The sequence below is a fragment of the Cervus elaphus genome, chromosome 8 (genome assembly GCF_910594005.1).
Source record: "Cervus elaphus chromosome 8, mCerEla1.1, whole genome shotgun sequence".
Lineage (NCBI taxonomy): Eukaryota > Metazoa > Chordata > Mammalia > Artiodactyla > Cervidae > Cervus > Cervus elaphus.
Window position 1 is genome coordinate 49,490,754 of NC_057822.1, and position 12,168 is coordinate 49,502,921.

Below are 12,168 nucleotides of genomic sequence, written 5' to 3' on the forward strand. Positions count from 1 at the left end.
GTCTTTTCAAATGAGTCAGCTCTCCACATCAGGTGGCCAAAGTACTGGAGTTACAGCTTCAACATCAGTCCCTCCAATAAACACCCAGGACTGATCTCTTAGGATGGACTGGTTGGATCTCCTTGCAGTCCAAGGGACTCTCTCTCCTTCTGTCGGTTTCGAGATTGCACCCAGGAACTGCATTTCGGACTCTTTTGTTGACTATCATGGCTACTCCATTTCTTCTAAGGGATTCTTGCCCACAGTGGTAGATATAATGGTCATCTGAGTTAAATTCACCCAAGCCAGTCCATTTTAGTTCGCTGATTCCTAAAATGTCGATGTTCACTCTTGCCATCTCCTGTTTGAGCACTTCCAATTTGCCTTGATTCATGGACCTAACATTCCGGGTTCCAATGCAATATTGCTCTTTACAGCATCGGACCTTGCTTCCATCACCAGTCGCATCCACAACTGGGTGTTGTTTTTGCTTTGGCTCCGTCTCTTCATTCTTTCTGGAGTTATATCTCCACTGATCTCCAGTAGCATATTGGGCACCTACCGACCTGGGGAGTTCATCTTATACTTACAGAACTTTTAAAAAATTGTATTCATTTTTAATCAAGAATAATTGTTTTACAATATTGTGTTGGTTTTGGCCATACAGCAACATGCATAAGCCATAAGTATACATATGTCCCCTCCTTCTTGAACCTCCCTCCAACTTCCCATTGCTCTAGGTTGTCACAAAGCCCTGGACTGAGTTCCCTGCAGCATACAGCAAATTTCCAAACGGTAGGGTATAGGTTTCCCTGCTACTCTCTCCATTTATCCCACCCTCTTCTTCCTAGCATGGTGTCCTCAAGTCTGTTCTCTATGTCTGCGTCTTCACTACCACCCTGCAAATAGGTTCATCTGTATCATTTTTCTAGATTCCATATATATGTACTAATATACAGTATTTGTTTTTCTCTGAATTCACTCTGCATAATAGGCTCTAGGTTTATCCACTTCATTAGAACTCAAATGCACTACTTTCTATCACTGAGTAATATTCCATTGTGTATATGAACCTCAGCTTCTTTATCCATTCAGCTGCCAATGGACCTGGAGGTTGCTTCCATATCCTAGCTATTGTGAACAGTGTTGCAATGAACACTGGGGTACATGTATCTTTTTCAATTACAGTTTTTTCATGATATACACCTAATATTGGAACTGTTGGGTCACATGATAGTTTTATTTCTAGTTTAAGGAGTTGCCATACTGTCTTCCATAGTAGCTGTTATCAATTCACATTCTCACCAACAGTGCAAGAGGGTTCCCTTTTCTCCACACCCTCTCCAGCATTTGTTGTTTGTAGATTTTTTGATGATGGCAATTCTGACCCAGGAGAGGTGATCTCTCAGTGTAGTTCTGATTCGCATTTCTTTAACAATGAGTGATGTTGAGCATCTTTTCATGTGTATATTAGCCATCTTTATGTCTTCTTTGGAGAAATGTTTGTTTAGGTCTTCTGTCCACTTTTGGATTGAGTTGTTTTTCTGGTTTGAGTTGCATGAGCTTCCTATGTATTTTAGAAACCAATCATTTGTCAATTGTTTTTTTTTTTGCTTTTTTCCCACTCTGAGGGTTGTTTTTTCGCCTTGTTTATAAAAGTTTCTTTTGCTGTGCAAAAGTTTTTAAGTTTAATTAGGTCCCATTTGTTTAGTTTTATTTTTTTATTCCCATTACTCTAGAAGCTGACTCTAGGATTAGTCATAGAGGATCTTGCTGTGATTTATGTCATAGAGTGTTCTGCCTGTTTTCCTCTAAGAGCTTTGTAGTTTCTAGTCTTACATTTAGTTCTTCAATCCATTTTGAGTTTATCTTTGTGTATGGTGTTAGGAAGTGTTCTAATTTCATTCTTTTACATATAGCTGTCCAGTTTTCCCAGCACCACTTATTGAAGAGACTATCTTTTCTCCATTGTATCTTCTTGCCTCCTTTGTCAAAGACAAATCCATACACCTATGGGTCCCCTATCTCTAGGCTATCTTGTTCCGTTGGGCTATAGTTCTGTTTTTATGTCAGTACCATACTGTCTTGATGACTATAGCTTGATAGTATGGTCTGAAGTCAGGACGGTTGATTTTTCCAGGTTCATTCTTCTTTCTCAAGATTGCCTTGGCCATTCGGGGTCTTCTGTGTTTCCATACAAATTGTTAAATTTTTTGTTCTAGTTCTGTAAAAAAATGCCATTGGTAAATTGATAGGGATTGTACTGAATCTGCAGATTGCATTTAGCAATAGAGTCATTTTCACAATATTGATTCTTTCAACCCAGGAACATGGAACATCTCTTCATCTGTTTATATCATCTTTGATTTCTTGTATCAGTATCATAGTTTTCTGTATACAGCTTTTTTGTCTCCTTAGGTAGGTTTATTCCTAGATATTTTATTCTGTTTATGGCAATGGTAAATGAGATTGACTTCTTAATCTCTGATTTTTCATTGTTCGTGTATAGGAATGCAAGTGATTTCTGTGTATTGATTTTGTATCCTGTGATTTTACTAAATTCACTGAATTAGCTCTAGTTAATTTTCAGATATAGTATCTTTTAGAGTTTTCTTTGTATAGTATCATGTCATCTGCAGTGAGAATTTTACTTCTTTTCCAATCTGGATTCCTTTTCTTTTCTTTTCCTTTTGTGCCATAGCTAGGATTTCCAACAATATGCTGAATAATACTGGCAAGAGTGGGCACTCTTGTCTTATTCCTGATCTTAGAGGGAATGCTTTCAGTTTTTCACCATTGAGAATGTTTGCTGTGGGTTTTATCATATATGGCCTTTACTATGTTGAGGTAGGTTCCTTCTATGCCCATTTTTTGGAGTTTTTTTTTTTAATCATAAATGGGTGAATTTTGTCAAAGGCTTTTGACATCTATTAAGATTATCATATGGTTTTTACATTTCAATTTGTTAATATGGTGTATGACATTGATTGATTTGCATATATTGAAGAATCTTTGCATCCCTGGTATGAAACCAATTTGATCACGGTATATGATATTTTTAAAGTGTTGCTGAATTCTGTTTGCTAGAATTTTGTTGAGGATTTTTGCATCTATGTTCACCAGTGATACTGGCCTGCAATTTTCTTTTTTTGTGATAGCTTTATCTGTTTTTGGTATCAGGGTGATGGTGGCCTCGTAGAATGAGTTTGGGAAGTGTTCCTTCTTCTGTGATTTTCTGAAATCTTCAGAAGTATAGGCATTAGTTCTTCTCTACATGTTTGATGGCATTCACCTGTGAAGCAATCTGACCCTGGGCTTTTGTTTTTTGGGAAATTTTTTTATCACAGTTTAGATTTCAGTGCTTCTGATTAGGTTGTTCCTAATTTCTATTTCTCCTTGGTTCAGTCTTGGAAGGTTGAACTTTTCTAAGCATCTGTCCATTTCTTCCAGTTTGTCCATTTTATTGGTATATATAGTTGCTCATAATGGTCTCTTATGATCCTTTGTATTTCTGTGTTGTCTGTTGTAATCTCTCTCCTTTTTCATTTCTAAGTTTGTTGATTTTTCTCCCCCTTTTGCTTGATGAGTCTGGCTAATGGTTTGCCAATTTTGTTTATCCACTCAAAGGACCAGCTTTTAGTTTTATTAATCTTTATTACTGTTTCCTTAATTTTTCATTTATTTCAGCTCTGATCTTTATGATTTTTTTCTACTAACTTTGGAGTTTTTCTGTTCTTTTTTAGGCTGTTTTAGGTATAGAGTTAGGTTCTCTATTCAATGTTTTTGCTGTTTCTGGAGGTAGGATTGCATTGCTATCAACTTACCTCTTAGAACTGCTTTTGTGGCATCCCATAGATTTTGGGTCATATTTTCATTGTCATTCGTTTCTAGGAATTTTTTTATTTCCCTTTTTATTTCTTCAGTAATGTGTTCATTATTTGGAAACGTATTGTTAAATCTTCATGTGTTTGTGTTTTTTTTTTTTTTTTTTACAGTTTATTCCCCTGTAATTGATATCTAGTCTCTTAGTGTAGTTGTAAGAAAAGATGCTTGATATGATTTCAATTTTCTTAAATTTACTGAGGCTTGATGTGTGTCCAAAGACATCTTAATTCAGACTAGTCACATTTCAAATGCTCAGTAGCCACATGTGGCTACTAATTACTGTACTGGAAAGTATAGATCTAGAAGATTTATTTGGGAAACTAATCTCATGACTTTCAAGACAGGACATAACATGCATTATAAAGGAAAGACAGATAAAATATACTACAATAAAATAAAGAAATTGATATTCATCAAGAGTGTAAAAAAAGGCAACAACAGATTGGTAGAAGAGTATGGCAATGTTAATAGTCAAGAATAGATAAGGAATGTCTACAAATCAATATGAAAGTTATGAGACAACTCAATGGAAAGATAGGTAGGTTTTGAACAGGCATTTTATAAGAGGTTAGCCAAATTACTAAGAAGCATATGAAAAGATTCTCAACCTTAATAGAGAACTATAAATTAAAATCACAAGTAGATACCACTACATACCCACCAGAATGAATAAAACATAAAAGATGTAGGCAAGAATATGGAGTCAGTTAGAACTTGCATACACTACTGGTGGGACTGTAGATTGGTAAGCTCTGGAAAGCTGTTTGGTAGGATCTACCAGAAGATGAACATAAGCACATCCTCTCACATGGCAATACTTCTCTTGGATGTATGCAGAAACACATGTACAGGGACACCAAAAGAAATGAATGAACATAAAAATTCACACAATCATTATTCATCATAGCTCAAAACAAGCAAAAGGCCAAATGTCCATCAACAGTAGAATGTTAACAAACAAATAAATAAATAAAAACAGAACAATTTTACAATGGAATACTACACAGGAATGAAAATAAAATTAAAGCTTCACACACTAACATAAATGAATCTCACAAATTGAGACTGAGCAAAAGTAACTGTATATTTTATCAGTCTTTCCTTTAGAATGCATATTATATCCTATATTGAAGGTGTTGAAGCTAAGTCTCCCAAATATTAATCTTTTAGATCTATACTTTCCAGCAGAGTAGCCAGTAGCCACATGTGGTTGCTGAGCACTTAAAATATGGCTAGTCTGAACATCACTTTGCTGACAAAGGTCCATATAGTCAAAGTTATGGTTCTTCCAGTATTCATGAACAGATGTATTCATGAACAAATGTGAGAATTGGACCATAGTGCTTCATGGCTGAGCACCGAAGAATTGATACTTTAGAACTGTGGTGCTGCAGAAGACTCCAGAGAGTCCCTTAAGGCTGCAAGGAGATCAAACCAGTCAATCCTAAAGGAACTCAACTGTGAATATTCTTTGGAAGGACAGTGGCTGAAGCCTCAATACTTTGGCCACCTGATGCAAAGAGCCAACTCACTGGAAAGGACCCTGATGCTGGAAAAGACTGGGGGCAGGAGGAGAAGGGGACAATACACAATGAGATGGTTAGATGGCATCATCAACTCAATGAACATGAGTTTGAGCAAACTCCAGGTGATAGTGAAGGACAGGGTAGCATGGTGTGCCACAGTCCATGGGGTTGCAAAGAGCTGGACACAACTTAGTGACTGAACAACAACCAAAAAAGATAACAAACACTAAATAAAACATTGGGCAAAAGTCTATTTATATATAATTTAAAATGGGCAAAACTAAACCAAGATGCCTTAATGGTTATTTTCTGAAGGGAAGGTAGGGGGTAATAATTGGGATTGGAAATTGTAATAATGTTCTCTTTCTTGAGTAATGGTAATGTTTACTTTGTGATAATTCACTGTGCTTATCATACTGCTTATTTTTCTGTATACATATAGTACTTCAATAAAAAGTTTTTAAAAATCAAATTTTATGCAGTGAAAACCAATTAGAAAACATAATGATAAACAAAAATTACTAGGTTCCTAGACAGAAACAGAGTAAGACCAGTGAAAGGAGAAGTGTATAAGATACTATTGAAGGGCAGTAAAGAAGAATTGCAAAAACTGTACAAAGACCACCTACATGAATGGAATAAACAACTTAAGATATATAGTCTTCCAAGTGTATACATACAGATCTAATTCAACGTCAATCAAAATCTTGCAGCTGTCAACTTTCGTGAGACTGCATAAGTTCATCCAAGTATTCATATGGAAGAGAAAAACCGAAGGGCAATCAACCAAGTTCAGAAAATTAGCAAGATGATAAAGACTTCTTTTTAGAAAGTTACAATAACTAAAATAACACAGATAGACCAAAGAAGAACAGAGTCCAGAAAAAGAATCACTAACAATGATTTTGTGTATGATATAAAGAAGAACATAAGACATTAAGAGGCAAAAATTAATACCTGAAAATACCAGATGTTAATCAAAAACCAGATGTAAAGAAACAGAAACTACCTTACATGCTGATGGGAGTATAAACTGGTGCAACCTTTTGGGGAAGCTGACTATGAACACACTTTCACAGCTCCAAAATTCTGCTTCTATCTATCTACCTACCTACCCACCTGGAGAAACTCATACACATATGCCCAGGAGATAAATTCAAGAATCTTGACTGCAGTAATGATGAATTTCTTTTTCAATGTTAACTATCTTGTAACAGGATGCTTCAGTTGCAAATAACAAAACAACTAAAAGTGGTTAAAACAAAAGAAATTTTCACATTAAAAAATTGGGGGGAAATGGTTTAAGGCCAATTACAAAAGCAATAACCCAAAATCTCTCATCCTCAGATGGGATCTGTCTTCTCAGAACTTCAAGAAACTGCTCTTGCTGTAACTACTCCATCCTTGCACAACCATATCCAAAGCTGGAAGGTTCATCTTCTTTTTATTCAGGGACAAAAACTTTCTAGAAGCTCCTCTCGGATTTCGCTTTACCTGTCTTTCATCAGGACTGTACTACATACCCATAATAAAACTGATAAAGGATAAAATTCCACCATCAGCTAAGACAAATCAACATTCATTCTCTTCTGATTGGAAAGAAGCCATCTTTCCTATACATATGGGAGGCATACTAACAACAAGGAAAAAGGAGGTAAATAAGGAATGGCAATTTATTATATAACCATTAGTGCCTGATACAAACCTAAATGCCCATCAGAAGAACAGAGTAAAAAAAAAAATATGGATACTTATGTAATTAAAAACTATGCTGAAGTTATAAATGTGTGGCTATGAAACAATACAGAACAAGCACAAATCTTAGAAACATAAAGAGTAAAGTTCAAAAAGATATGTTATTTCATTTAAACACAATTAAAAACATGAAAAATACCTTAATTTGAGGGTATATATACATGTAGCAAGAGCTTAATATGGGTGATTACATTCTAGAGAGTAGTTAACTTTTCACAAGAGAAGAAAGGGAGTCAGATGGTAGAGGTAGTATGCATATTTAGCAGCATCTGCAGTGTTTTTATTTCTTAAAAAGTGAAGGGAAGCTGAGGCAATGTGACAAAATATTTTGTATTTGTTAAACCAGCAATAATGGGTTTCAGGTCTTTGTTATACAGATCTTCCTCAACTTAATGGTGGGGTTATGCCTCAATCCATCCTAACTTGAAAAATATCGTAAGTTGAAAATACATTTACTATACATTATCTATTGAACATCATAGCTAGCCCAGCCTACTGTAAATGTGCTCAGACCACTTACCATTAATTAGTCTACAGTTGGGCAAAATCATTTAACACAAAGCCTGTTTCATAATAATCTCATGAACTTTACTGAATACTGTACTGAAAGTGAAAAACAGAAGGTTGTATGGAAAAAAAAAAAACGTTGTATGAATCGATACAGACTGCCTGCTTACCCCGATGATTGCACAGTTGACTGTGGGCCGCAGCTCACTGCCACTGCCCAGCATCATGAGTGTATGGTACTGTATGTCACTAGCTGGGCAAAGATAAAAATTCAAAATTCAAATATTGAACGCATACTGCTTTTTCACCATTGTAAATTCAAAATACCCTAAGTCAGAAGTCATCTGTACGGTATGTACTTTTTTAAAGTTTGATACCTAGCCACCATCAGTGATTAATCAACATATATTGGAGCAGCAGCAGAAGCCATATCATGATTACCTGAGAATTTCTTAGAAATGTAAATTCTTTCGCCCCGCCCAGACCTACTAAATCTCGAACTCTGAGGTTAGGGCTCAGCAGTGTCAACCAGTCTTCCTAGTTGAGTCTGTTGCTAGCTAAAGTTTGAGATACTACCTATACAAGTAAATTATCAAACACTCCCATTTATGTCAAATGATACTCAATTAAATTGAGCATCACCTGAATAAATTAGGTTTAATTATCACATGTGGCTTATGTGAGTTAGGACTTTCGGAAAATAGTCTATAAAATATATTTAATCCCAAAGCTACATTAAGTTGGAGATTTTGTTTTTTAATCCAAACACTTCAGTTTCTTATATAATAGTCTCAAGGATAAAGTCACCATTTAAAACATATCAATTTTACCTATAGACTAATGAAGATGAAAGAGCATAGATAATTAAGACAATTGCTATTAATAGCAGAAAGAGGACATTACACACCCTCCAATTACCTTGGTTTTCCACTAGAAGATGCTAGTGAAAGGCGATGCTCTGAATGAATGTTGCTCTGTTCGTCTGACATGTAAATGTCCTGCCGTTTCTTCAGTGCATATTATCCCACTGTCAAATGAATAAGTACCAGTGGTGAAAATAAAACATACAAACATATCAATCAGGCAACATCAAATGAATGACTCCATGCAACACAAAAAATGTCAGAGATCTATATGAGCTTTATTTATTTTTTTTTAAATTTTATTTTATTTTATTTATTTAGCTGCCCTGGGTCTTAGTTGTAGCATGTGGGATCTAGCTCCCTGACCAGGGATCAAACCTGGGCCCCCTGCACTGGGAGCTCAGAGTCTTAGCCACTGGACCACCAGGGAAGTCCCCTATATGAGCTTTAAATTGTCATTTTTAAACACTTTTTAAACGTACTCAATTTGTTTACTGAAAAGATTCTGCTATCTTGAGTCCCCTAGTCATAATCATTTACATTCAAGAGAGCATCACAGGAAGGCAAATAAATACATGAGTGACATTATACAGGTAATATTTAAATCTGTGTTAAGTATTCTTAAAAGTAAATCATACATTAACTTTGCAACTTTAGAACAGTGATAGCAGATGCATGCCTAAGAATCACTTGGATGAACTATGCATTTGTCAGCACAGGCTAAGCAGCTATTGCAAAGAAACTTCTCTCAAAGCGTAGTGGCTTAAGAGAAACAAGCAAGTTTATTTCTCTTAATACCCATCCAAGATGACTGCTCCAGGTTTGTGAGCCCCAGTTAGTCAGAGACACATCAATCTTACATGAGTGCTATTCTTGTCAGTGGTAAAACAAACAATGGAAATCCAGGTTCAGAAATTTCTGAAGCAGCAAATAAAGTGGATATTGCTTTCATCACTTCTCAGACTTCATTGGCAAGAACATAGCCACATCGGCTCAATCAATCAAAATAAGGAGACTGGAAAATACAGTCTCACCTACAACTTAGTTTCCCAAGCATTCTATGGAATCCTTTTCTTAAGGATCCTTTCCTATCCATAGCAAAAAGATCTTCGGGGTGGAGGCAGGAATGGTGGAAATGTTGCCCAAGTCCATTTACCACTCAATCCTAAATACTGGCCTTTACAGGACTCAGTTTTGCCCTAGACAAAATCTTCTGCTGTCACTTACGTTTCACAGTTTTTAAAGTTTTGGGAATTGAGTATATTAGTTTTATAACTGATTTGGTTTTCAATTCAGCAAATATACATTAAGTTATTCACTCAAGACTTCTGGTTACTACAGACAGCTATGCATAATCCTACTGCACAAGAAAAGAATGGTTTCTGGAAAATGTGTAGTTGCCACCACACATTTAATTTCATCTTTTCTTACTGATTTCCAATTGACTATCACGGTGAAAGGTTTAAGTATTCTCTCATTGTGTAATTTCTACATGAAGGGTCAGGTTAATTCACAAATAAGTACTTTAATCATTGGGCTGTATACACTATTTCTGATGTAAATACATTATATTTGATGCAAAGAAAAAATGAAACCCACATTTTTCTATAAAACACTAATATTTTAACACTAACATCAGACCTAAATGTTCAATGAGGCTAGTGGTTATTCTTTGGTGTGAAAAGTGATGAGAGGAACCAGGCAGGAGTTCTGTGCTGCAGTTTGTAGTCTATCTTTACCCGTGGGTGCTGGTTACCCGGAGAAGGCAATGGCACCCCACTCCAGTACTCTTGCCTGGAAAATCCCATGGATGGAGGAACCTGGTAGGCTGCGGTCCACAGGGTCGCTAAGAGTCGGACACGATTAAGCAACGTGACTTTCACTTTTCACTTTCATGCCTTGGAGAAGGAAATGGCAACCCACTCCAGTGTTCTTGCCTGGAGAATCCCAGGGACAGCCTAGTGGGCTGCCGTCTATGGGATCACACAGAGTCGGACACGACTGAAGTGACTTAGCAGCAGCAGCAGCAGCTGGTTACCCAGGTGTGTTCACTTCATAAACCTGTCAAGGTTTACACTTAACAGCTTCCCACTCCAGTATTTTGGCCTGGAGAATTCCATGGACTGTACAGTCCACAGGGTCACAAAGAGTCAGACACAACTGAGCGACTTTCACTCTCACTTCACTTTCACACTTAACATCTGGGTGCTTTTCTAGAGGTGTTCTATATTTCAGACACAACATAACTTTTAATCCATTAAGAATACATATTTCAACTTTCAATTAGTAAAATCAGTAATATGCAGTTTCTAGAAGCAGACCCATACTTAACCATACCCAAAGATGAATTTAAGTTTTCTAAAATAATTTAAGACTCACAAGAACTTGAACTTGTGAAAACAGTTCAGAGTTTACCCATGTACTCTTTACCCAATTTTCCCCAATGAAAACATTTTACATAAGCACATTTTCAAAACCAGGAAACTGACACTGATATAATACTGTTAACTAAATTGGAGATCTTTTATTCTAATTTCAGTCTCTGCATGCATTCTTAAAAATACCATAACAGAAAATCCATTTTTTAACCAGAGAAAAAAATCATTTGTAACCAAAGAATCTTGCTTAACAAAATATATGATTATACCTAAGAAAAAGGTTAACTAAAACCTTAAAAGTAATCAGGATTGAGAATCTCCACAGTAAGTTCTTCTATACAGATTTACAAAAATTTTTAAGTAGAGGCTTTCAATTGTAGTTTTCCTACATAAAATGGCAAATAAATTTTTCAATTTTTAAGTAGATAAAACACTTTTATCATGAACATACACTAATCTGTCTATAGGTATTTTGCCTCAAGAAAGATAATGATCTTTATTTCATACAAATGAAAATAGGGTTGTAGAAAGTGTAAGATGAAAAGATTCTTAAGTATAAACAACTAAACACTTTTTTTTTTTAAAATACATGGATATCTAAGACCCAGAGGTATACATATGATTAAAGTGATACTTCAAGTTTGTGGCAGTCCCCTGACTTGAAAGTCAGGGGCTCTTTCCGCCACACCAGTGTATCTGTATATCTTAAAAACTAGAACACTGTGGGATAACTACTAATGCAATCCATCTAAAACATACTACCAAAATATTTTAAAGGGAAAAGAAATGGTCTCTAATACTTACAGTCAGTTTAAAAAAAAAAGTATGCGCATAGTAGCACGCATACTGTGAGTATGTGTGCTAAGTTTTTGACCCTGCGATCCCGTGGACTGTAGCCCGCCAGGCTCCTCTGTCCATGGGATTCTCCAGGCAAGAATACTAGAGTGGGTTGCCATTTCCTCCTCCAGGGGATCTTCCCGACCCAGGGATTGAATCCATATCTCCTTTGCAGGAGGATTCTTTACTGCTGAGACACTGAGGAAGCCCTAATATCACTATATTACTTAACAAAATGATTGACTGATGTAAGAAAAATAATTCCCAATACATGGCTCCTGTTACTAGAGAGGCCAACCAAGTACATCCTGGGTATAAGAACAAAGTGAACAAGCTTTACTCACGGGGACTTTTTTTTAAAGGAAAATGTAGGTCAAATGAAAGAACCAGAGTTAATGTCTGTCTCAGGCTCTTGACTCTCACACATACAAATACATA

At 36.0% G+C, this 12,168-nt stretch overlaps 1 protein-coding gene across 3 annotated transcripts in view; it reads right to left on the reverse strand.

Moving 5' to 3' along the window:
* SLC39A10 (solute carrier family 39 member 10) overlaps positions 1–12,168 on the reverse strand; it is a 141,556-nt gene that overhangs the window by 42,186 nt on the left and 87,202 nt on the right. For 2 of the 3 annotated variants that reach the window (XM_043910526.1, XM_043910524.1), the window contains one exon: positions 8,571–8,679. The exons of the other annotated variant lie outside the window; for it this stretch is intronic. The gene's annotated coding sequence lies outside the window, so the exon portion shown is untranslated. The remainder of the gene's footprint in view (positions 1–8,570; positions 8,680–12,168) is intronic. 3 annotated transcript variants of the gene reach the window in all.